Source organism: Mus musculus, chromosome 7, assembly GCF_000001635.26.
Source record: "Mus musculus strain C57BL/6J chromosome 7, GRCm38.p6 C57BL/6J".
In the NCBI taxonomy this organism is placed as follows: Eukaryota; Metazoa; Chordata; class Mammalia; order Rodentia; family Muridae; genus Mus; species Mus musculus.
In genome coordinates, this window is record NC_000073.6 from 16693270 (window position 1) to 16719977 (window position 26708).

Genomic DNA, 26708 nt, shown 5'->3' on the forward strand with positions numbered 1-26708 from the left:
CTTATTATTCCATGCCCTTATTCCAGACAACCTCCAGAAAAACACCATGTGTCTGTTCTCAGCAAAACATCCTCTCAAGTGTCCTCACTTCAGTAAACCAACCGGTCAAAGACAGTTTCCAGAAAACTATCACACGACACAACTGAGTCTCCAACAAAACCAGAATTTCCCACTTCAAACTACTGTCTTTTGGTTCCCTCCTCTATCTCTTTACAGAGCCTGCAAACTACAGCCCTTCCTCCAAGTTACAGACACCACAGTCCATGAACAAGGCTCTGTGACTCTGATGTGAATGTCATTTGACACTGGAATCTCCATGCAATGTATCAGCAATAACTACAGTCTGGCTATCAATGAAAGGATGACAGTGCCTCACACAAAACAAACAAACAAAACCAAAAACAGGCTCAGTGTGGTAGTTTAAATAAAATGGCCCCCAATGGCCTACAGGAAGTAGCTCTATTAGGGAGTGTAGCCTTGTTGGAGTGTTGGAGTAGGTGTGTTCTTTTTTTTTTTAAACTTTATCTGCATTTATTTTATGCTGAATTTATCCCCGGGCCATGAGTTTTTGTTTCTTCAGTTTCTTCTGGGATATCTTTTTCTTCTGTGCAGCCTCCTCTTCTGGCTTTGGAACAATCTGTTCCTTCTCAGTGAGGATCATCTCAATGTGGCAGGGGGGGCTCATATATGGGTTAATCCGGCCATGAGCTCTGTAGGTTCGTCGGCGCATCTTAGCTGCCTTGTTCACCTGAATGTGTTCAATGACTAGAGAATCCACATCTAAACCCTTAAGTTCAGCATTTTTCTGCATTTTTAAGCACGTGCAGCAAAAATTCAGCACTCTTTTATGACCACTGTCCCTGTATCCAGCCCCATTGTTTGGCCTGGGTGCATCTACCAACTCTACCATTATACCGCCAGAATGGCACACATTGCTTCTTTAAAGTGACATCCTTCAGATACTTGGTGGCTTTGTGGATATGCAAACCCTTGATGGCCTGGGTAGTTTCCCACGTGTTCTTAAAGTGAACATGAAGGTTTGAACCTCTTGGTTTGCATGATTTTGTGGGGTTTTCTGGGTCAAGAGAGTAGGGAACCATCCTTACAGGTCACCTGTGGCCATTTACAGAGTGGGTGTGGTCTTGTTGGAGGAAGTGACACAATTCCACGGATCCACAATTCTTCAGATCAAGATGTAGAAAACTCTCAGCTCCTCCTCCAGCACTATGTCTGTCTACACGTCGCTGTGATGACAATGGACTGAATCTCTGAGCCTGTAAGCCAGTACCAACTAAATGTTTTCCTTTATAAGAGTTGCCTTGGTCATGGTATCTGTTCACAGCAATAGAACCCTAAGGCTCCAGTATAGACAGTGTCATGGGGGAGAATCAGTGGGAAGTCCCATCACTTTAGTTCCAAAAAGAGTCTCCTAGTCCTCCTACCTGTGATTAGTAAGCCACCCCCTGCATTGTGTGTGTGTGTGTGTGTGTGTGTGTGTGTGAGAGAGAGAGAGAGAGAGAGAGAGGGAGAGAGAGAGAGAGAGAGTTGTATGCAAAGTGGAGAAAAATTACTGTGAGAAAATGAACAACTAAGACACAAAGCCAGACAGCCAGTTTTCATAAATGCCTATTGACCCAGCAGAAAACCTGAAGCAAGAAAAAGCTGAGGACAGGACAAGCCAGGTTGCACAGTGACACTCTGTCTTAAAAGAACAAAACAAGGAGCCAGGAGTGGTGGTGCACACCTTTAGTCCAAGCACTTGGGAGGTAGAGGCAGATGGGTCTCTGTGAATTTGAGACTAGCCTGGTCCAGAGAGTTCCAGGACAGCTAGGGCTCTTACACAAAGAAATACTGTCTCAAAACAAAACAACACAAAACAAAACAAAAAGCATACCTGCTGTTCTTCCACCTACATGGTGGTTCATCACAGCTCTTAATTCCAGTTCCTGGGGGTCCAGCGCCCTCTTTTGGCCTCTTCTGGAGCTAGACACACACAGTAAAATACATGCTAGCAGAACATGCAAACGCATTAACTAAAAGTAATAAATAAAATAAAATAATATTTTTAAAAAGGTCATCAATATAGTAAACAGAATTTTGACGTAGTTAAGAGCACATAGGACCTGAATCAAACATATTGAACTCTCAGAATTCACGGGAACTGATTTCTGAGACCCTCAACTTTCTGTGAGCTGGACATGGTGGTGCACATCCTTTCTTCCCTGCACTTGGGTACAGAGGCATATGGATCTCTGTGAATCCCAGGTCGGTCAGGGCTACAGATTGAGACTCTACTTAAAAACAAATAAACAAAAAACGGTGAATTGTTTTGTATAGCTGAACATATCCTCTCACAAGTTGAATTGTTTTTGCTACCTGAACGCCAGTCGCCCATGAGAAGCTGGAATGATAGGCCATTGAAGTGGACATGTTTCACTGGGCCAAAATGTTAGCTTACAGACGATTCTAGTATGCTCTTCCCAGGGACGTAACAATGGCTTACATCATCATCTGCCCCCATTACCTGCCATTACCAGGTGACAGTGGCTTTTAAAAGGATTGCTCGCCATCCCAGTACTTTCTTTTTCTCTCTCCCTGTTCCCACATGTTCCCAGCCACTCTCTCTTTACCCCTTTCTGTCCTTCTCTGTCCCCCTTCTCTGCTCTCATGTCTCTGCTTCCATCTGTCTGCCCCATCCGTTCTCCAGGCCCTCACTCCTCCCTTCCCTTCCCAAAAAAAAAAAAAAAAAAAAAAAAAAAAAAACCTTCCTTTATACCAGGTCTGTTGCATGGTGTGATTTCTCGGGGGTTGCCTGGGCATGGGCCAGCCAGGTACCACCCCCCCTTCCAAAATATATTTCATAACACATAATATATTCTGAGCAGTCTGGTCTGAAGCTTGTTTTATCCACAGATGGAAAAATCTATGGCACACAAAAGCCCTGCTGGGTTGAATTTCTCTTCTAAGACCAGCTTTTACTGTGTCAGCTTGCACTAAATAACTGAGTTTTTTTTGTTGTTACTTTTCATTTGCTTAAGATTTATTTATTTTATGTATGTGAGTACACTGTTGCTGTCTTCAGACACACCAGAAGAGGGCATCAGATCCCATTACAGATGGTTGTGAGCCATCATGTGGTTGCTGGGAATTGAACTCAGAACCTCTGGAAGAGCAGGCAGTGCTCTTAACAGCTGAGCCATTTCACCCAATCCCAGATTTTGTTTTGTTGTTGTTGTTTCTTGAGACAGCATTTCTCTGTGTAGCTCTGGCTGATCTGGAACTCACAGAGATTCAACTGCCTCTGCCTCTCGTGCTGGGATTAAAGGTGTGAGTCACTATCACCTGGCAATTAACTGGGTTAGTTGGTTGTTTGGTTGTTTGGCTGGTGTCCAATATTTTAGAACACCCTATGGCGTCTTATGTCTGCTTCTCCCCTCGGGGTAGGTAGGCCCATTGCGCCCTGGGCTAGCCTGAATGGAAGGAAGCTTAGTCAGTCTGGGTCGGTGCATATATGGGGATTGGTTAGGAAAGGGGCATTTATGCCCCCTCCGGAGGTGGCCGGGGTCTCTGAGGCAAGGCTTGTGGAGCCATGTACCACGGCTAAGGCAGGGATGTTGAAAGATGCTCCATCTACATACTCAAGGGCTATAAGGTGGAGTGGGGAACCTTATAAGGTCAAACAAGGAGTGAAGACTGAGAACTATCAGTAATACATTCCAGCTAGGGTTAATGGGGGAGAGGGGACTTTATGGCGCCCAATCAGGAGGGGGAGGTATCCGGGACTGGAGCTTCCTCGACCCTTCCTAGGTAACTCTGGGCCATTTCAGTCCCACAATAGAAACATATCATTTCTCACATTAACCATTGTGAAGTTGGGGCGTGAAGTACAGTCATGTTATTGTGTGACCATCACCATTGTCCATTTCCAAACCTTGCTACTAAACCTGAGTGCTGATTTGGCTGTGCCTTTCCATGTGTGTTTCCATGAGTTCTCCAACTGCGCTGGCGTCGGCGTCTATCCATAGTTTGTCTGTGATCATCATTAAAAGACGGTTCACTTTTGTCAGATGTCTTGATTGATTCAGTTATGTGTTATGTACTGCATCAGTTTTGTGTCTTTTTGTGCCAATGTTAAATGTTAAAACCTGACAATAGATCTGCCTCGTTGCCTCAACCTTCATCTTGTAGCTCATGACTTTAACCTGACCTACTGTTTCTGCCCTAACTATGAGGTCATGTTATACTTTGTAACGGGGCCTTTTGGACTCTGGAGATTCCCTCTCCTCCCTGCCTCTACATCCAGCCAATCACCCTAAAGGTTACAAAGCACTGTTTTGTCTACATAGTCTAAATGTTGCAAAGACTGCAAATGCACCGTTCCTGGGTTTTCCCATATAAAAGCTGACCCTGACACCACCCCTGTCGTGGATGCTTGGTTTCCAGCTCCTGGCTGCGTCCTTGATTAATCAGTCTTTGAGTGTGTGTTCAATAAACATCGATATCTGACTAAGACTGATATCAGAATGGTTTGGGTAGCTAACCCTGAACCCCAATACTACTATCTCTGTCAGTTCTGGGCATGTAGGAATCTGTTTTACCGAAGTCACTCCAGTGTGCACATAGAAATTGAATTCTTAGTATTCTGAAGAATGGACAGTAAGGTCTCAAATTTCACTTCCATTGTTAGTAATATTGCTCTTTAACTTATAAACTTAATATAATTAGAGTTTCTCGATATCGTTGGTGATTTTTTGTTTGTTTGTTTTTGTTTTTGTTTTTGTTTTTAGAGACAGGGTTTCTCTGTGTAGCTCTGGCTGTCCTGGAACTCACTTTGTAGACCAGGCTGGCCTCGAACTCAGAAATCCGCCTGCCTCTGCCTCCCAAGTGCTGGGATTAAAGGCGTGCGCCACCACTGCCCGGCAATTTTTACCTTCTTTAACACCCAGATTCCTAACCAAACGTGGCTATAAGTATATCTTCTTCTGGGCAGGAGCGATGGTTCAGCTGTTAAAAGCACATCTGCTCTTATACAGGAATGGAGTTCACATTCCATTGCCTATGACAGGCAGTGTATAGACCTGTGTGAATCCAGTCCCAGGGACTCTGTCGCCTCAGACTTCTGTGGACACCTGCACTCACGTGTGCATACCCACAAAGAACACACTCACATACAACTAAAAAATAAAATAATAATAATAAAATAGCCAAGCCCTGGTGATGCATGCCTTTAGTCCCAGCACTTGAGATACAGAGGCAGACAGTTCTCTGTGAGTTCGAGACCAGCCTGGTCCACAGAGTAAGTTCCAGGATAGCCAGGGCTGAACAGAGAAACCCTGTCTCAAAAAACAAAAAAGCAAAACAAACAAACAAAACCAAATAAAATAGTAAATATAAATCTTATAAAGCAGTACTTCATGGCATTGTGGGTTTTTTTAGATTTATTTATTTTATGTGAGTACACTGTCGTTGTACAGGTGGTTGTGAGCCTTCATGCGGTTGCTGGGAATTGAATTTCTAGGACCTCTGCTCTCTGTGGTCAACCCTGCTCACTCTGGTCAACCTGCTCCCTCCGGTCAACTCTGCTCGCTCCCTGCTTGCTCTGGCCCAAAGATTTATTTGTTATTATTATATATAAGTACACTGTACCTGACTTCAGACGCACCAGAAGAGGGCATCAGATCTCATTATGGGTGGTTGTGAGCCACCATATGGTGGCTGGGATTTGAACTCATGACCCTTGGAAGAGCAGTCAGTGCTCTTACCCACTGAGCCATCTCACCAGCCCATGGCATTGTTTTAAAGAGTGAATGAAATAATCAAGTACATTTTGGAAGAATGCCACATGTGGAGGAAGACTTCAGATGGGCTGACATCGTTACTGTGAGAACCATTAGGCTTGGAGTCAAACAGCCACACCCTCCTCTTGAGTGAGTGAGTGCTCTACCTGCATGTACACTTGTGTGCCAGAAGAGGGCATCAGATCCCTTTGTTGTGAGCCACCATGTGGTTGCCACCAGGAAATGAACTCAGGACCTCCAGAAGAGTAGCCAGAGTTCTTAAGCGATGAGCCATCTCTCCAGCCCCCAACTATAGAAATCTTAGTTCATTGTTTTCAATACTCTATGCTTCCATATTTTCATCCTTATGGAAGAGGGATAAAAGGAGCTGTGTGTAAAAATTTAAATATAGAAGGTTACAACTCTAGAAATGAAAAACTCAACAAGTTGTTTAAAAGCCCACTCTACCAGGTACTTGCAGTGTATCTGAAGATGACCTTGAGCCCATCGGTGGTGGCACACGCCTTTAGTGCCAGCACTCAGGAGGCAGAGGCAGGTGGATCTCTGAGCTTGAAGCTAGCCTGGTCTACAGAGTGAGTCCCAGGACATCCAGGGATGAACAGAGAAACTCTGTCCCAAAACACCAATCAAACAGTCAACTAAAAAACGGAAAATGTCCTTGAACTTCTGATCCTCCTGCCTCTACCCCCCCTAGTGCTGGAATTACTGGCACGTGCCAGCACTGTGGTTGATGTAGTGCTGAGAATGGAACCCAGGAGATGCTAGACACGAGCTCTTCCAACCCAGCCATATCACTTGCTCTATGTACATTTTAACTGATGGTCCAGGCCCAGCTCAGCAAACTCGGGGATTCAAAGAATCTGAAACCCTTCATAGGGGGTATGTGCCATAGTCCTCTATCTAGGACACACAGGTCACCTCCCGAAAATCCAAATGTGAAATTCTTCACACACCACTTCTAGGTCTAATGTCCTGAATTAAGGCCCTGAATGGTGACACAAGTAGTGACGGCTCCATCCCTGTCCCCAGCATCACCCGGTGGGTCCCTTTTTAGCCTTCACAGACAACAGCCACCTTCTTGCTAGGAATGAATCCTACCCTTCCAGAGCTCTGAGAACACAGGGCAGACTGAGTACCTACATGACTCTCTGTGTCATCGGGACATAGAGAGAGAACAAGGCCTGTCAGACCCAAGGCCAGGACACAGTAGCGGGGAGTCTTGGGGTACACTGCTGTCCTCTCGGGGAATGGAGTTGTTTATCAGCCTTGTTGCTCACTGCATGGTGTGGAGGATTGAAACATAATGAGAGAAAAGCTGAGGGGACAGAGAAGTCTGATGGACACAGACCCACCTACAGCCTAGAGAGGCTCCTGCTCAGGAGGAGGCTGAGCGGACAGAAGAGGGGGTTCACAGAGTTGACATGAGAACTGGGTCCAAAGTCATCTCTGCAGAGGAAGGATGAGGGCAGGAATGGCCACGGAGGCCCCCTCTGAACCTTCACGCACAAGGCACACCTGCTTACAGGAGAGGAGACCACTCTGAAGTGGAAACTTCTGGTTTCTTTGGAGACTCTGTCATGTGATGTTTTTCTGGAAACTGTCTTATGAGAGGATGTTTTGCTAAAGCAGACATGTGGTGTTTTTCTGGAAGCTGCCTGGAAAAAGGACATGTGATGGTTGGCTAGAGCAGACACTTGAGAGAGCACGTGATGTTTGGAAAGGATATAAATACAGCCCAGCACACAGTGACGACATTGTGTGGTGTTGGTTTGCCTTCCACTCTACTGGACTTCGCTGATGTGTGGTTCATCTCGCCACGCTGCTGATTTGTTTGTTGTGACTTCATAGAGAAATGCATCAAAGAACTTCTGGTGGTGTTCCAGCTTCTTGCTGTTGCCTTAGACTCAAGCCCATTAGAAGAGCCTCTCGGTTTCTTCTGGGTCAAGCTACCACTGCTGATTTATGTGAGCTAAACTGCTGCTATCCTGACAACAAACATCGGAATCACCCCCAAAAAACTATTTCTAAGCAGGTCTACATCCCCCTTTGCCTTGCCTTTCCACTACCTCTGGTGGGTAGTGGACTAAAAGGGAGGTTAAAGCATTTAAGGATGCTTATCAAACTAGGTTCTGAAAAAATATACACCTACACCACTCCGTGATAGAAGGTGAAGGAGCTGAGCCACAACACTGGGTGGAGTCTCCTAAGAAAGATGAAACAGGAGGAGACTGAGAAGAGCAGACACTCAGCAGAGGGAGCGCTCCATATTCATGAATTACGGTGAGGGGGCAGGAAAGACCCATTGTTCCCCATTCAGTGACACTCAGGGGCATTGAGGGGACAGAGGCATATTGCTTTCCATCACCCTTACAATGGCTGCCACATTTTGCAGACTGATGTTTTCACAGTCACAGGGTGACTGTAAAAAGAGCAATACTTGCTGGCAATCTAGAGAACCTTCTTTCAACTCTCAGACCCCGAGCACGGGGTACGAGGAGAGCACCTACTCCTTCAAGTTGTCCTCTGACCTTCAGGTAGCTGCTGAGGCAAGATGCACCCACTCAAACACACAAAAGGGTGTAGGCCAGCACTCACCCATGCACACACTCACAGACCAGCCACAACATACACACACACCCAACTCAGCCACCATACATACATGCACACACACACACACACACACACACACACACACACTCAACCCAGCTATCACACACACATATCCAAACCAGCCACCACCCACACACATACACACACACAGAGAGAGAGAGAGAGAGAAAGACATACACACACACACTCAACCCAGCCACCACACACACACACACACACACTCAATCTAGCCACCATACACACACACCCTCAATCCAGCCGCCACACAGACACATACACATAGAGAGACAAAGACATAGACACACACACACACTCAACTCAGCTACCACACATTCATTCAGCCCAGCCACCACACACATGTGCAACACACACACTCAACAAAGCCACCACAGATATACATACACAGTGTGTGTGTGTGTGTGTGTGTGTGTATCATAAGTAAATCTAGAAAAAGCTTAAATCAACCTAGAGTATGAAGCACGCTTCATTAGCTTCAAACCTAAAAAGCTCTTAAATAAACCTTAGGCACCTAGGAGGCTGGCACACTCATTCACGCATGTTTTGTTCACTCATTTATTCACGTATCCATTCCTTCATGAGCAGGCATCTGGGTCCTTTTCAGACAGTGGTGAAGCTTCTGAAAGAGTCAGACCAGCTCCTGTCTCTCAAACTGTTCTCAGCCCTGGGTCTGGAAGACAGCTGGTGAGCACAGCTAGACAGTGCAGCCAGAGGCTGACCAGCAGCACAAAGAAATCAGAGTAAGAAAAGAGCTGAAGGTTTTGAGAGATGGTCCAGAGGTTAAGAGGATCCAGGTTCAACTCCCAGCATGAACATGGTAGCTCACAAACATCTGTAACTCACATTCCAAGGGACACAACATTCTCTTCTGACCGCCACAGGCATTCAGGCATGCATGCAGCGCACAGATATACATGCATGCAACATATGTACCAAATAAATAAATAAACTGAGAACATGAAGACCCAGGGACTAGAAGATGCGGTCACTCCCCTCAAACACTATGTGTGTGCACAGAGATTGGGGAGAGTGGGAGGGGATGAACCATGGTGACACCTGAGGAGAGAGCTCCACACAGAGGAAATGACCCACCCTGGGGCACCCAGGACATGGAGGTCATCTCGCTTTCCATCACCACTGAGCATGGTAGAGGGAAGAAGGCATGGCTTACCCGTACCTATCCAGATAGGCTGAGGGACAAACATTGCTGTGGTAAATATTATTTGGGGGTTTCTACCCTACCTTAGATCATTTAGTTCCCAAATAAAAGACACAAACCCTTTAGAATTATAATAAGCCTTAAAACACTAGAGCCTGGCACACAGCAACCCTCAATGATAGCTTGCCCACTTTCCTCTCAATAACCCTGAAATATTATTTGCTCTATTTCTCTCTTTTTTAAAGTTTTGTGAGAAATGATTATCATGCATAACATAAAGAAGCCGTTATTTTACCCTATCCCTTTTCTTTAAAACTTGCAACACATATTAAACTTCCTTAAGAGGTATATTCTTAGGTCCTAGCCAGAGCAATTCGACAACAAAAGGAGATCAAGGGGATACAAACTGGAAAGGAAGAAGTCAAAATATCACTATTTGCAGATGATATGATAGTATATACGAGTGACCCCAAAAGTTCCACCTGAGAACTCCTAAACCTGATAAACAGCTTCGGTGAAGTAGCTGGATATAAAATTAACTCAAACAAGTCAATTGCCTTTCTCTACACAAAGGATAAACAGACTGAGAAAGAAATTAGGGAAACAGCACCTTTCACAATAGTCACAAAAAATATAAAATGCCTTAGTGTGACTCTAAGTAAGGAAGAGAAAGATTTGTATGACAAGAACTTCAAGTCTCTGAAGAAAGAAACTGAAGAAGATCTCAGAAGATGGAAAGATCTCCCATTCTCATGGATTGGCAGGATTAATATAGTCAAAATGGCTATCCTGCCGAAAGCAACCTATAGATTCAATGCAATCCCCATCAAAACTCCAACTCAATTCTTCACTGAGTTAGAAAGGGAAATTTGTAAATTCATCTGGAATAACAAAAAACCTAGGATAGCAAAAACTATTCTCAACAATAAAAGAACCTCTGGGTGATTCACCATGCCTGACCTCAAGCTGTACTACAGAGCAATTGTGATAAAAACTGCATGGTACTGGTATAGTGACAGAGAAGTAGATCAATGGAATAGAATTGAAGACCCAGAAATGAACCCACACACCTATGGTTACTTGATCTTTGACAAGGGAGCTAAAACCATACAGTGGGAAAAAAGACAGCATTTTCAACAAATGGTGCTGGCACAACTGGTGGTTATCACATAGAAGAATGCGAATTGATCCATTCTTGTACAAAGCCCAAGTCTAAGTGGATCAAAGACCTCCACATAAAACCAGAGACACTGAAATTTATAGAGGAGAAAGTGGGGAAAAGCCTCGAAGATATGGGTACAGGGAAAAATTCCTGAATAGAACAGCAATGGCCTGTGCTGTAAGATCAAGAATCGACAAATGGGACCTCATAAAACTGCAAAGCTTCTGTAGGGCAAAAGACACTGTCAATAAGACAAAGAGGCCACCAACAGATTGGGAAAGAATTTTTACCAATCCTAAATCTGATAAGGGACTAATATCCAATATATACAAAGAGCTCAAGAAGCTGAACTCCAGAAATTCAAATAACCCATTTAAAATGGGGTACAGAGCTAAACAAAGAATTCTCACCTGAGAAATACCGAAGGGCTGAGAAGCACTTGAAAAAATGTTCAACATCCTTAATCATCAGAGAAATGCAAATCGAAACAACCCTGAGATTCCATCTCACACCAGTCAGAATGGCTAAGATCAAAAATTTAGGTGACAGCAGATGCTGGCGAGGATGTGGAGAAAGAGGAACACTCCTCCATTGCTGGTGGGGTTGCAAGCTTGTACAACCACTCTGGAAATCAGTCTGGTGGTTCCTCAGAAAACTGGACATAGTATTACCGGAACATCCAGCAATACCTCTCCTGGGCATATACCCAGAAGATGTTCCAACTGGTAATAAGGACACATGCTCCACTATGTTCATCACAGGCCTATTTATAATAACCAGAAGCTGGAAAGAATCCAGATGTCCCTCAACAGAGGAATGGATACAGAAAATGTCGCACATTTACACAATGGAGTACTACTCCGCTATTAAAAGCAATGAATTTATAAAATTCTTAGGCAAATGGATGGATCTGGAGGATATCATCCTGAATGAGGTAACCCAATCACAAAAGAAGTCACTTGATATGCACTCACTGATAAGTGGATATTAGCCCAGAAACCTAGAATACCCAAGATACAATTTGCAATACACAATAAAATCAAGAAGGAAGACCAACGCGTGGATACTTCATTCCTCCCTAGAATAAAGAATAAAATACCCATGGAAGGAGTTACAGAGACAAAGTTTGGAGCTTAGAGAAAAGGATGGACTATCCAGAGACTACCCCACAGGGGGGTCCATCCCATAATCAGCCACCAAACGCAGACACTATTGCATATGCCAGCAAGTTTTTGCTGAAAGGACCCTGATATAGCTGTCTCATATGAGGCTATGCCAGTGCCTGGCAAATACAGAAGTGGATGCTCACAGTCATCTATAGGATGGAACACAGGGCCCCCAATGGAAGAGCTAGAGAAAGCAACCAAGGAGCTGAAGGGGTCTGCAACCCTATATTTGGAACAACAATATGAACTAGTCAGTATCCCCAGAGCTCGTGTCTCTAGTTGCATATGTTGCAGAAGATGTCCTAGTCGGCCATCATTGGGAAGAGAGGCCCCTTGGTCTTGCAAACTTTATATGCCCCAGGACAGGTGAACGCCAGGGCCAAGAAGTGGGAGTGAGTGGGTAGGGGAGCAGGGCAGGGGAGGGTATAGGGGACTTTTGGGATAGCATTTGAAATGTAAATGAAGAAGATATCTAATAAATTTTTTAAAAGAGGTATATTCTTATCAGATTGCATATGAAAATCACCTTCCATATCTTCTAGAATTTTGAAAATGTTCTTCAATAGTATGGTCTTCTCAAATGTAGCCTAGAGCAGTGAGATTCCTGTGGGTCTCCAGCATCACACCTTTGTAGAGACTCTTCTGAGAGGGACCGAGCAAGCGCATTCTTCCGGAGTGAAGTTCACGTGCATGTCATCATAGGTTATGACAACCACGTCTGGAGTTCTGAGCTTGCCTGAGCTCCCCTCACAGCACCCAGCAGAGGCACTCAGAACACATCCCACAGAAACACTGCTACATTAGACAGGAACTTGCAGCTCCTTGCTCTATTTCCTTTGGACTGTTCCTGCTGCATCCGACCAGCCCTCAAGGCCATGTGCTAAGGATCTATAATCCCTACCTGCGACCCCCTGCCTGGTAACTCAAACTCCACCTCTCTCTATTCGACCCCGGTAATTGACTGTCATCATTGTTATTTAACCAATGGTTTTAAATTAGGAAGCAAGGTTTAGACAACAAAGGCTGGTATATGTGAGGATCTACTTGTCTTGGAGCAACTAGACCTTGGGGGTACAGAATTTGGCACTTGATACAAGCAGCACCAGACTAACCCCCTACTCTATCCCCTTACCCACCCAGCTAGGCTGAGGGACGAACACAGTGAGGAACATAGCTCAGGATATCTCATAGCTCAGCATAGTGCCTCGCTAAGGACTCAGGACACATCTTCCCACTAAAGACAAAGAAAGGGCTGAATGCTGGTAGAGCTTTCTCCCTTCTGTCCTCGAGTCACTTTTAACCAGCTGCCAGCCTCCTACCACTGTCGAGTCACTCACTACTGAAGTAGAGCTTCCCACGGTTGCTATAAGGGGACATGTCCTCCTGCTTTCGAATAATCTGCCAAACAATGTTCAAGTGTTTTACTGGCACATACAGGAAATTCCAATGCACGGTATGTGTTAGTGTTATGAGATATAAGGTGGTGGTGGCGGCAGCAGCAGCAGCAGTGGCGGCTGTACAGACCTAGTATAAAGATTTATTGAGGGGGAAGGGAGCGGGGACCTGGAAAGGGTAGAGGCAGGGAAAGTGATGTGGGAGACAAGAACAGAAAGAGAGAAAGAGAGGAAGAGAGAAAGAGAGGAAGAGAGAAAGAGAGGAAGAGAGAAAGAGAGGAAGAGAGAAAGAGAGAAAGAGAGAAAGAGAGAAAGAGAGAAAGAGAGAAAGAGAGAAAGAGAGAAAGAGAGGAAGAGAAAAAGAGATGCCTGCCAGGAACATGTCGGGGGAGGGGGTAGGAAGGAAGGGAGGGAGAAAGAAGAGGAGAGGGGCTGGAGTAGTGATCAGTCCTCTTCTAGCTGCTGCTGCACCTGGCTGGGAGGGGGTGGGCGATGATGTGAGCTGCTGCTAGGTAGCTGTTGGGCGGAGCCTAGTGGAATTGTCTGTAAAGCCTACAATTAGCCTTTAATTCACCTGTGTAGGGTCCTGATACAACAGCAGAGTGACTGTATACCCCAATGGGTTGCAGCTGCTGTGGAACTTCACGCAGAGGCACACCTGCATGTTGTCACCCTATACCCGCTACACCGTACAAACCTTACAACTGAAGAACATATGTGAATCTCCACATATACAGTGACCTTTGGGTACTGGTGGGCTTCATTCCATTCTATACAGGACTGTCAGGCCTATACTGTGCCTATCTCCCCTTCGTGTCTCCAATCTGGGTTTGAGCATTTAGTGCAAGATACAACAGAATCTTACATCTCATTTCACAGGCAGAGAGAGGAGGGTCTGTGCTAGGTAAGCTCAGCCCAAGGATGTCAGCTTCGGACCACGAACATGGCTCTGAGAAAGTCTTTGGGTGTCAGGCAGGGTCTGACTCAGGAAGCCATGGAATCCTCAAATCGAGGTGAGCACCAGGAAGCCAGAGACTCAGACCTCTGTCCCAGAATCCCCTCCAAGTAGCCCTGAGACGTTCTCCTTCCAGGCTAGATTTCGACCTCCTGTTAGAGCTGACAGGGAACACGGCTTTCTTCCGTGTCTGAGTTCCCAGACCGACAGGTGTGAGCTAGGCCGCTTAGGCATCTCCTTCCACAGACTGAGTGTAGATGATATAGTTAGACAGGTGCTAGGCCACTAGCCACTTATTCTGATGGGCTTAGGTGATGTCAGAAAAGCCAGGGTCCCTAAGGCCAGGAACAAAGGAAGCAGACAGTCCTCCTAATTGCTTGCCGTCAGGGGGTCTGATCCAGGAAATTCTATGGTGTAGCCAAATGGTAACACACAGCTGATTTGCAGGAGATTGGTTACTGATCATGTTTAAGCTTCTCCTACAGTGACCGTTTACCACATATTCTATTACAGGGAAACACACACAAAAAACGCAGTGGCTGAATCAGGGCCACGCCGGTCATGGGGAGCAGATCGGTTGCAGTTGGTTGAGATCTGATGAACTTCTTTAACTTAGTCTCCATTTCTGTCTCTTCATGGAGATTGTGTCATAGCCCTCCGTCCCAGCCAACACTGCCCTATTAACCCAGAGTATTCCCTAGTCCCCACCTGCCTCTCAGAAAACCCTGGACTCTTCATCTGCAGGCTCTGTAATCACCAGGGCCTGTATCTCAATGAGAGGATGACTGTCCCAGAAAAGCAGCAGACTCAGGAGAGGTCGGACCAGGAGGGAGGATGCTGGGGAGGTCTCCAACCGGTACAGCTCTGTGGGGTTTGGGGGTGGAGGGCTCTTTCCCAACAAGAGTCATTACTGCCAGGGCACCCCCCTCCCCCGCCTCACCTCAGAACAGAGGAGATAAGGAGTCGGGGAGGGGTGAGTGAGGCAGGCGATGGTGTTCAGGGGAATCTAGCTGCTGACTGACCAGAAAACAAACCGCTTCGCAGCTCCGACTGCCTAGCACCCGGGTGCTTCTTTATTTATACAGGGTTCTCAGAACAAAGACAGACTAATGAGTATCCATGAAGTGTTTGATTTTTCATTACATGTTCAGGGATACAAGTTTAGTCCCAGTTAGAAAATACAAACAGAACAGATTTTTTTTTTAAATCAGCCCTATAACTTTAATTTAAAGAGCCTAAAAATATCTCCTCCAAAGCAAGCTCATTTATTATTATATGACAGGCTGATTTTAGGCTGTAGGGTTTTTTTGTTTGTTTGTTTGTTTGTTTTGGTTTTGGTTTTTTGAGACAGGGTTTCTCTGTATAGCCCTGGCTATCCTGAAACTCACTCTGTAGACCAGGCTGGCCTCAAACTCAGAAATCTGCCTGCCTCTGCCTCCGGAGTGCTGGGATTAAAGGCGTGCGCCACCACCGCCCGGCTAGGCTGTAGTTTTGAAGCACTTCAGACAAACAGAAAACATATGAACCCATCTTTTTATGAAGAGCAAATACTAACACCTAACTTCTTTTACTATGTTTCATCATCCATGCTAGAAAGTAGGAAACGTTTATTTTCATCAATCTATTGTTACTTACTGATTTCAGTCCTCTAGGGCTATACTGTGTATACCCTATCTTTAAACTACATTTGACAGAGCTCTAAACCTACAATTAAAAGAAGCCTTGAATCCGTAACCCATTCTCCTGTCCAGTCAGGGTTTGTCAATTGTCTCTGTCTGCCCTGCATCAGACATCAACTACACTGAGTTAGCGCAAGAGCAGATACTCCAAGAAGGTTCTGGAATAAAGATTGCCTCATCTGGCGATGTGTTTATCTGTACTTAATGATCTCGGGGGGTGGGGGGTGGGGTAAGGAAGACTTCCAAAGAGTGGAAAGATAAAGCTAAATTTAAGATTTTCCTAAAAAAGACTCAGGGGTAATTTTTCTCGGGAAATTGAATCACAGTGCAGGAAGTCCCTAAGAATGCAACACGCAGAGACCAAAACCCAAAAGATAGAGATAAAGGACAGCAATTGCACCAATCTGCTCAGCTCTGTTGGAACTGTGTCTAGCAGCTGTGCCGGCTTCATAACTCGCACATTTCTAGTGGATAAGGCTGGGCCAGGTCTCCCAGTCCAAATGTCTGTGACCAGTGAGTGACCTGCCTCTCTTCATGTGCCACAGTGGGGGATTTCTTTGTCAATGATGCAAAAAATGGAGACAAGATTCTGGGGAGAACATCACCAGTGACCATGCTAAGACAGCCACCGTGGTGGCACAAGCCTGTAAGTCCAAGACGCGACCCCAGGATAAAGCCTGAGTCAGGAGTACTGGGCAGCTGGAGCTACAAAGGAGACTCTGCTTCCCACCTCCAAAAAGACCGCATCGATAGAGTCAGATTAATGAACAAATGACTTAATTAGATAATTAGGTTAGATTAATTAATAGGTTAAGAGCTTAGGTTCTGAATCAAATATAGTCAACCTTCACAGTCCATGGGCAACTGACTTCACGAGTCCCCAAACTTCTGGATGCCCTGAGTTTCTGGTTAAAATGGGTGTAATGTTTGCATAGAGATACACATAGAGATACACAACCCCTCATGAACTAAGTCATTTTGGGGACATAGCACCAATGCTGGCTACACAGCAGTCATGTTGAGAAGTGAGGAACAGTGACGGGAGAAGGGACTGTCCACATTTCACTCAGGACACAACTTGTTTCTTGATGGTTTGACCTACAGTTTGTTTAATCCGTGGTTGTAAATTACTGGCACATTAAAGCCCAACTGGACTAAGTTTGTTACACTGAATAATTCTATAAACTAACAATTATAGTATGATCTTGCTCAGGATTCTCTCTCTCTCTCTCTCTTTCTTTTTTTCTTTTTTTTAAGATTTATTTATTTATTATATGTAAATACACTGACACTGTCTTCAGACACCCCAGAAGAGGGTGTCAGATTTCATTACAGATGGTTGTGAGCCACCATGTGGTTGCTGGAATTTGAACTCAGGACCTTCGGAAGAGCAGCCAGTGCTCTTAACTGCTGAGCCATCTCTCCAGCCCTTTCTCCCTCTTTATTAACAATAGTTTGGGGGCTGGAGAGATGGCTCGGTGGTTAAGAACACTGGCTGCTCTTCCAGAGGATCCAGGTTCAATTTTCAGCCTCCACATGGCAGCTTGCAACTGGAGTCTGTGACTTCCAGGGAATCTGATGCCCTCTTCTGGCTTCCACCGGCACTACATGCACACAGAACACAGACATGCAGGAGGCAAAACACCCGTAAACGTAAAAATAAATGAACAATATTCTGGTATTTCAGTAAATATTATTTGTGGCTTCCTACTCCACCTTACATCGTTTAGTTTCCAAATAAAAGACCCAAAACCTTGGGAGCTGGTGAGATGGCTCAGCAATTAAGAGCACTAACTATTCTTCTGAAGGTCCTGAGTTCAAATCCCAGCAACCACATGGTGGCTCACAACCATCTGTAATGAGATCTGATGCCCACCTCTGGTGTGTCTGAAGACAGCTACAGTGTACTTACATATAACAATAAATTAAACCTTTCTAAAAAAGACACAAAATCTTTATATTTATAATAAGCCTTAAAGCACTCTGGGCAGATATCAACCCTCTGTGAGATTTTGTCTACTTCTCTGTTAATAATCCCAAGATGTCACTTGCTGTGTTGTGTGTGGGTCGCTCCTACTCCAACTGGCTTGCCCTCATGGCCATGCTCTGACAATTCACCTACCCCATGGTGCCTTCTTCCTTTCTCCTCCTCTCCCCTCAGTGTCTCTGCCTCAGACCCCAACCCTGGAAACTGAAGCCCTGCCTATCTCTCTTCTGCCCTGCTACAGGCTGTAGGCATTTTTTTATTAAAAGACTTATTTATTTATTATGTATATGAGGTTTATTTATTGTTATATGTAAATATACTATAGCTGTCCTTAGACACACCAGCAGAGGGCATCAGATCCCATTACGGGTGGTTGTGAGCCACCATGTGGTTGCTGGGATTTGAACTCAGGACCTTCGGAAGAACAGTCAGTGCTCTTAACCGCTTAGCCATCTCACCAGCCCTGTAGGCATCTTTATTCAACAAATAGTTTTAAATTAAGAGGCAAGGTTTGCACAACAAAAGCTGGCATACGTGAGAATTCACTCCTCTTGAGGCAAGTAGACCTTGGGATAAAGAATTTAGCATTATCATACATAGCAACAAACCAAACCTCAGCATTTTGGTGTGTTGATAAATATGTGTGTGATTTATGATTTATTGTTTATTATTTTAGTCAATCCTGGCAGAGCCTGCCTTTAATCTCAGCGCGTGGAAGGCAGAAGGAAGCAGGTGGATCACTGTAAGTTTGACCCTAGCCTGATCTACGTAGTGAGTTCCAGGTCAACCAGACCCTGTCGAAAGAGAAAGAGAGAGAGAGAGAGAGAGAGAGAGAGAGAGAGAGAGAGAGAGAGAGAGAGAGAGAGAGAGAGAGAAGAAGGAGGAGGAGGAGGAGGAGGAGGAGGAGGAGGAGGAGGAGAAATAGGAAGAGGAAGAGGAAGAGGAAGAAGAGGGAAGGAAGGGAACGGAAGGGAACGGAAGGGAAGGGAAGGGAACGGAAGGGAAGGGAAGAAGGGAAGGGCAGATGAACAATCACACACATTTATCACTTGGTCCATTTTGAGGTGTACAGGTGAATGGCATGTTGTATCACCATTATCAATGTCCATTTTCAAACCTCTCTGAACCTGTTTGATTCCTTATAGCCCAGCCTGCCTTCACCAAGCTAAGAACAATCACTGCTGGGACAAGCCGGGGCTTCCTTTCCCCAGCCCCGGGCTAAACGCTGTCCCCAGTCCTCGGACCCCTCCACTCAGTTCTAGGCTCTTCCGCAACTCCCAGCCGCGCCTGGATGTTCAAGAGCCCTATGGCCCTGGCCTCATCAAAGGTCCAGGATCCCCGAACCAGCTCCGGCTTCTTCCCACATCTCAGACTGCACTTTCCGGCCTCGGAGCGGTGTTCTGGGCTTCCCTACGGTCCAACACCTGCCCTGGCAGCAGTGTGGGACAAGCACAAACTCCGTGCTCTGCCTCCCCAGCGGCCATGCCCTGCGGCAGGGCGGAAGCAGACCCACCCACAAGAATGTGACAAAGATGTCTGTGAAGGTTGTTCAGGAATTAGTAGAATCGTGTTGGGGAAGAGGACCAATCCATTTCCACCAGTGCGACCATTTAGAATTCCAGTCCAAAAGAAAGGCCCCAGAGCAGTTGTGTCCGGATTTTTCTGGGTATGTGGGAGGATGTGACCTGAGTCCTGAAGAGAAGAGTGGTGGCTACATCATTCTGGGATAGCGCTTTCAGTGGCTAACATTGGCTAGTCTGGGATGCCCTTTGTAATTCCCCTATAGTCACAATGACTTTTCCCATGAGAGATGCCAGGAGGAAGGCTCACAGTCCCCTGACATTGCGGTGTGCTCAGACATAGGAAGCGCTGGGAGGTTAGAGCAGGCTTGTAGGACAAAACTGCAGCTCTGCTAGGACAGAGACTAAAGTGTCTGACCCCAGAAAAATACATTCTGAGTGGTGTGTGTGTGTGTGTGTGTGTGTGTGTGTGTGTGTGTGAGTGTGTGTGTGAGTGTGTGTGTGTGTGTGTGTGTGTGTCCCCGGATGCCGCCCCCTGGTGATAGATATGGAGAACTGCAGGGTATGTCCAGGGCTCTGTCCAAAACAGCAATCTGTTACTGTTCGCCAAGCACTTGCCAGGAGGACCTGTGTCCTTGGGAACCCTGACTTTCCTGTGGTCTCTCACAACCCAGGAGGACAGTTGGCTTATTGCCTGGGTGGGCACTTGTCCACTATGCCTGCCCCACTCCCACCCCAAGACCAAGAAGGAGAAGCTGGGTGACTTAGCCTAAACATAATTGTCATGGTACTACATGGCTGGGCCCACATGCTACAAGGCATGGGTATCAAATAAAGATTTGTTCCCTCTGCTATAACAGGAATTCAGTCTCCAACACTGGAAACGATCTTCCCAGAGTCACCTGGGGTTCAGCCTGGTACAAGCTGGGCGGCCAGAGCTTCCTGGTGCTCACCTCTCCGTGAGGAGATCATGGTTTCCTCGGCCAGGCTCTGCCTGACACCCACAGACTCTCTCCGGGCCATGTTCCTGGTGAAGCCCGGAGAATTTCGGCTCAGGCTGGTGTCCTTGGGTTGAGTTACCTACCACAGCCCCTCCTCCCGGACTCCCAGGGTGGAGTCCGATGAAGAGTTGAAATCCACTGCAGTTTGTCTCTGCCATGTGTGTCCTGCACTAAATGCTCAAACACCCATATGGGGACACAATACAAAAGGAGACAAACACAAATCAGGCCCGACTGTACTGAGTGTGTAAATTAGAATTAACCCACCCAGTGCCCAGAGATCTCTGTGTACATGAGTGAACATATATGTATCAGTTTGTTTTAAACATATGCACCTGGTCTTCATAGAGTGTTGAATCCAGTGTGTTTGGGGTGATGTTCTATAATGGCAGGGATCCTCCTGAGTATATTGTCTCTCTACCTCTGTGTTTAGGCTCCAGTCTATGGAAATCAATGGCTAGTACACATTATGCATTTTCATGGCTGATGCGGTGAGCAGTGGTGGCGCACGCCTTTAATCCCAGCACTTGGGAGGCAGAGGCAGGTGGATTTCTGAGTTTGAAGCCAGCCTAGTCTACAAAGTGAGCTCCAGGACAGCCAGAGCTACACAGAGAAACCCTGTCCTGAAAAACAAAAACAAAAACGAAACAAAACAAAACAAAACAAAAGAACACTAGAGCTAGGCAGGTATCAACTCTCTATGTTAGTTGGTCTAATGTCCTGTCAGTAACCGAGAGATATCACTTGCCACGTTCTGCCTGGGCCACTCCTCCAACAGGCCCGCTCTCTTGGCCATGTGCTCACAATCTAACTACCCCATGGCAACTTCCTCCTCCTCCTTCTCCTCCCTCCTCCCTTCCTCATGGTCTCTGCCTCAGACCCCAAGACTGGGGACCAAAACCCCACCTACCTCTCTTCTGCCCTGCTACAGGCTGTAGGCCTCTTTGTTCAAACAATAGTTTCAAATTAAGAAGCAAGGTTACACAGTATCACTTGGTGTGCCAGAGGATCGCTGAGGATCTCCTCCTGAGGGCAGTCAGATACTGGGGCCAGTATTTAGCGTTACAATACACAACCACAGACCAAACCTCTGTCTTGGGTGGGAGTGTAGGGGCCTACGTCCTGAACAGGTGTGCACTGAACTTGCCTCGGAGTGCTGGTTCAGCTTACTAGATTGTAGAATCCAAAATGAGTTCAAGACCACCCAGCCCCTTCCCCTCTGAGGGGACTTTCAGAAACATAGTGGTGAAAATGACTGAGTCTACAGCTGCCAAAACAAAATGAGCTGTTCTCAGAAAAATAACCATAACAAGATTAGCAGTTCCCAGAGAAATTACCCTCCCTTTCCCCACACTGAATTCTGAAAACAAAAACAAAAACAAAAACAAAAACAAAAACAAAAACAAACAAACAAACAAAACCAAAACACAAACCGCCCTGACCTTGTCCATAGCTGTGATGTTAATAGCTGTGACATTAATATCTGACCCATAGTTCAAAATGTACTGCTGCTTTGCTGACCAAATCATAATAACCAACCATAAGGGCAGGCAAAGTGAGCCACTAGGCCAAAGGTAGTCACTATGCAAACCAGCCAATGCCTGAAAAAGTTACTCGCTACACCAATGAGAATAAGCCAGCTAGCCCTGTTGCCTGGATCTGCCCCTTACAAGGTAAAAAAAAAAAAAAAAAGGTGTGTTCTTTGTTTTTTCTGGGTCTCTCCTCTGCCCTGCATGCTGAGAGGGGGGTCCCCAATGCATTTGGATCAATAAAAATCCTCTTGCAGTTTTCAATGATGGTGGTCTCTGTGGTCTTTGTGAGTGGGGTCTTTTGACGGACTCCAACAGATGAAGGAGGCAACATGGCCTCCATTCTCTGGTTGCCCCTGAATCTGTCACTTCCCCCACATGAGCTCTCTCCTTGGGACTCTGTGTGACTCACCACTCACTGCTCTGAGATCCATGCTGACTCTCACAGTCCTTGGAGGGGGTGCAGCCTTCCCTGGCTCTTCCTCTCCAGACCCTGGCCCTTGACTTTCTCTCTTTTAATCTCTGCTCTCCTGTGGTTCCAATAAACCCCTGGCTTCACTTCTAAATGTCCTTGATGGTGTTACAGCTTGTTAGACCTGGGGCTTCATCAGGATAGAAACTGGTCTAATCTTTGTGGAAGGCACAGTACCTGGAAAAGGCTCAGATATCAATCAATCAATCAACAAGTGTCCCAGGGCCCTACATGTCCTGGGTGCAGTCACAAATCCTCGGGTTTTAAGTAATGACCCTTATAAAACATGGTTTGATTTAACTCTGTGTGTGTGTGTGTGTGTGTGTGTGTGTGTGTGTGTGTGTGTGTGTGTTCTCTAACACTGATGTGGAAGGCAGAGGCCAACTTGCAATACTCAGATCTTTCTTACAATGTGGAATCTGAGGATTGAACTCAGGTCCTCAGACTCTGAACCAAGTTGTACCATCCTCCGATTATTTCTCTGCCCCACCCCTCTTTGTTGTTTCTTGGACAGTCACTGTCATAGTTGGAAACATCAGTCATCAGAATAAAGTGGCCAAAAGTTTTGGGAACAACCTAGTTTTTCCTCCCCACGCCCCCTCCCCCTTTACTACTTCCTCTTCAGTGAGGACTGCCTGCTGCTGAGCCTCTGTCCCCATGTCCTGGGTCTCCTTTCAGGTCCTTGGTCTCCTTTGGAGACCCCGGGAAGCCTCCCGCTCCCTTTTCTCCCCCAGGGTCAGAGGATGGCTCCTTCCCCACCCGTCCATCTGACCACAGGCCTGCACCTTTAAGCCAGATCTAGAGCCTCAAGCTACTTATGTATGCTCCCTGCAGCTGCTGGGGGAGAGCAAATTGAGCTTGACAGCTCTGTCTTCAGAATCTTGTTCTTTAGTGCTCGCTCCTTGTAACTTATGCCATGCTGAACTAAATCATGAGGTGTGAAACTTCCCACCACGCTAACAGAACAGAAGCAATAGGACTTCCCTTTGTCCTGGGAATTGGGCCAGGGCTCTCAGAGAGAGCGTGCTTAGGGATTTGGTCCTGAGATGAAGGCTGCTGTCTGAAGAGGTTCTGTGGCCTCTCCTCCATCCCTTCCTCCCCCCACCCCCACTCCTCCATCACTCCCCCACCCCCTTCATTTTCATCATGGTGAGGCTCTTCTCCGGGGTTTAAGCAAAGGCCTCTCCTTCCCCCGAGCCCCTGGCACGTCTAGACTCTGCCACTTCCTGTTGTTTCTGAATAATCCTCTTCCTCCACTCCAGGCCCCACCCTGACCTCAGACCCTCTATCTGAACAAACCCTGCTGAGGGAATTATTTCCGCTTCCTGTGCATGTGGATCTCCCACCTGTAGAGGGTAAGAGGTCCCTGTGCACACAGGTAAGCCTTGGAGAAGCCAGGAAAGTTAAACACCCAGGCTTGTCTCTTCAATGGAAGGAGGTGTTTGCCTGTCTTCCTCCAGGAACGCAGGGAAAGGGTGTAGTTTACAACCTGCTGGTCTTTAGCTCTCTGTAAGGCCAGCTGCATTGAGTCTCCCAGAGTACTATGTGTGTGTATCCCTGACTTCCCCCTGCATCTTGAGCCTTGCTTCTAAGTCTATACGAGCGAGCATCCTCATGGCAGTAGTCACTCATATTCTACATCAGCCTAAGTGATCGCTGTGTTATCTCAGGGTCAGGCGTTATGATTACCTCAGCCATTCTCCACAGACCCTCATCTTGAGCACTGTCTGTAAGTCACCAGAACCCATGTTCATGGAAGAAGCTGTATGGACTCTGCAGAGAGTCTCAATGTCACCATGCCTTGAGCTTTGCTGTACCCTTGGGACTGAGTTAGTTATCATCAGGAAACTTTCCCCCCAAATCATGATGTGCTGCTTAAATATAGCTAAAACCACCTAGTGTCAGGCTCCAGAAGTTTGTCCCAGCAGCGTCTGTCTAATTCTGGCTGAACTGAACTTCATTCTGACCTCACCCGATTGTCTCCCTGCCTACTGATGGGTTCAGCGGTCCCACACCCACACTGATGGCTTTCTTATTTATGATACTGAGAGGAGAAGCCCTTGTTATCAGGGTGACATTTGTTGGAAGAGAGGAAGGGAGGGAGAAGGGGAAGGAGGGAGGGGGATTTTCAGGCCTCTGCTGCCTCCTCAGTCCTCCCTGTGTGGAGAGCAGCTTCAGGTTCAGCCCTGCTCCCGTGCTCCATGCTGTGCTCTCAGCTCTGCAGTCTTCCTCTGAGCTCAGCCTCCTCCCAGGCAGCAGCTCCCTTCAGAATCGCATGATCTGTGGCTAAGACACTGCTCTGTCCCTCCCGTGTCCATTCCACCTCCCATCCCTGTCCCCTTCTCCTTATGGTTCAGTCCTCCACACCACAGTGTGAGCAGCAAGGCTGGGAGGTGCACTGTGCCCTCAAAGAACTGCAGCTCTCCCCAGCAATGGCCTCTGTTGAGTCCTAGCTTGGGTCTGTCAATACCAGAGGGACCCCTGGCCTCTCTATGTGATGTTTCTGACACTGAAACCCAGCTGATCATCCAGGTGTCCTGAAAATTGAATCCATACCCAGCAGGGAGGTGACAGTTGTCTCCCAGGGCTAGGAAGCAACTAAGTGTGTGGTGACTGTGTAACAGAACTTATCTAAGGTCACTGGTGTCACTGATCAGAGTTCTGTTCAGGCGCCCAAGAGCAGTTGTGTCAGCTGTGCATGACATTCCATGTCTACAGGAAGAAGTGACCGGAATCCTGGAAATAGGATGCATGTCCATCTTCCTGAAGAAGGTTTCAGTGAGACCTTGAGTCCCCTGTAATGCTGGCTTGGGCCTCGGTCTCTAATGAAAGTCTACACTGGGCTAAGGATGCTGTGTAACAGGCAGAGTGCTTGCCTAGCACGCCCAGGGTCAGACTCCAGAACAGCATCATCCAGAAGTGCTGCACGTCCCTGTCTTCCTAGCCCTGGGGAGCTGGAGGCACGAGAGCCACCCATCCTCAGCTGCATATGATACCAGCCCAAATGGGCAACCGGAGAGCGTGTCTCAGCACACACAAACAAAGGAGAAATATTGTAGTCAGGACTGACAGTGGTAGCACACACCATTATTCCCAGCACTGAGGAAGCAGAGGCAGGGGGATCTCTGTGGGTTCAAGGGTAGTCTGGTCTACAGAGTGAGTTCTAGGACAGCCAGGGCTACACAGAAAAACCCAGTCTTAAAAAATCAATAAATAAAATAAAATAAAATTTAAAAACTTCTTAAGAGCTTCAGAATACTTCCGAGTACAATATATATTCTTATACACATTATAATATAACACATAAAATATAATATATAGTTTGTTTTCTAAGGTAGGGTTTCTTTTTTTTTCACAAATAGGACTTTTTATTTGTCACTATTAAAAATCTGGATTTTACACTGATTCTTGGACTGGCGGTTCATATCCGTCAGCTCGCTCAACCTTAGCACCTGTCTCGTCTCCAGCTGCTTTGTCAGAGCTGCCGCCTTCCCCATGCAGCTCCATGAGCTTGCCCAATTCAAACTTGGGTTTCTTCAGCATTTTTACTTTTCTAACAAAGACGTCATGAAGGGGATAAATGGACTGGCAAGCCTTTTCTATGTCTTTCCCAATGCTGTCTGGAATCAGTTTATTAACTACTTCCTTCAAGTCATTGGTCTGCACCTCTCAGGTCATGATTTCCATCATCTTCTTCCGGATCTGGCAGACTTGCTGGTGCTGCGCATAGGATGTCTTTCTTATCTGGTTGTTGCGTTTCTTAGTGAAGCCAACACAGAAAAGTCGGAGCAAATACCCATCGGTCGTCTTGACATCGACGTGAGCTTCGATCATGGTCTGCCACTTCTTGACCATGGAGCACATTTTGTCCCGGGTAAGATCCATACCATGGAAGTTAGTCAGACAGTTTTTGCCCTGAACGTCCTCAGTGATTAGCTTGAATTTTCTAAACGCAACTTCATCATTCTGTAGATCGGCAAGGCTCACTTCAAACACACGACCCTTGAGGCCATCAGAGGCAATTTTGGTTCCTTGAGTCCTCGTGACTAGTGTCTTCCCGATGTTCCTAATATTGAACATGGCTGGAGCTTTCACATCGTACCAGTCTTTCTTAGAAAATGGATCGACCACTTTCTTCTTAGCTCCCTTCTTGCCACCTTTCTTCAGGCACTTGTTCTTGCCGACTGCCATGGTGCCGACCGGAGAGCCAAAAGGGTAAGGTAGGGTTTCTTTTTGTAGCCCTGGCTATCCCACAATT

General features: G+C 46.4%; 2 pseudogenes; both read right to left on the reverse strand.

Moving 5' to 3' along the window:
• Window positions 1–531: 531 nt before the first annotated feature.
• On the reverse strand, window positions 532–1118 carry Gm8209 (annotated as a pseudogene).
• On the reverse strand, window positions 25803–26666 carry Gm5586 (predicted gene 5586; annotated as a pseudogene).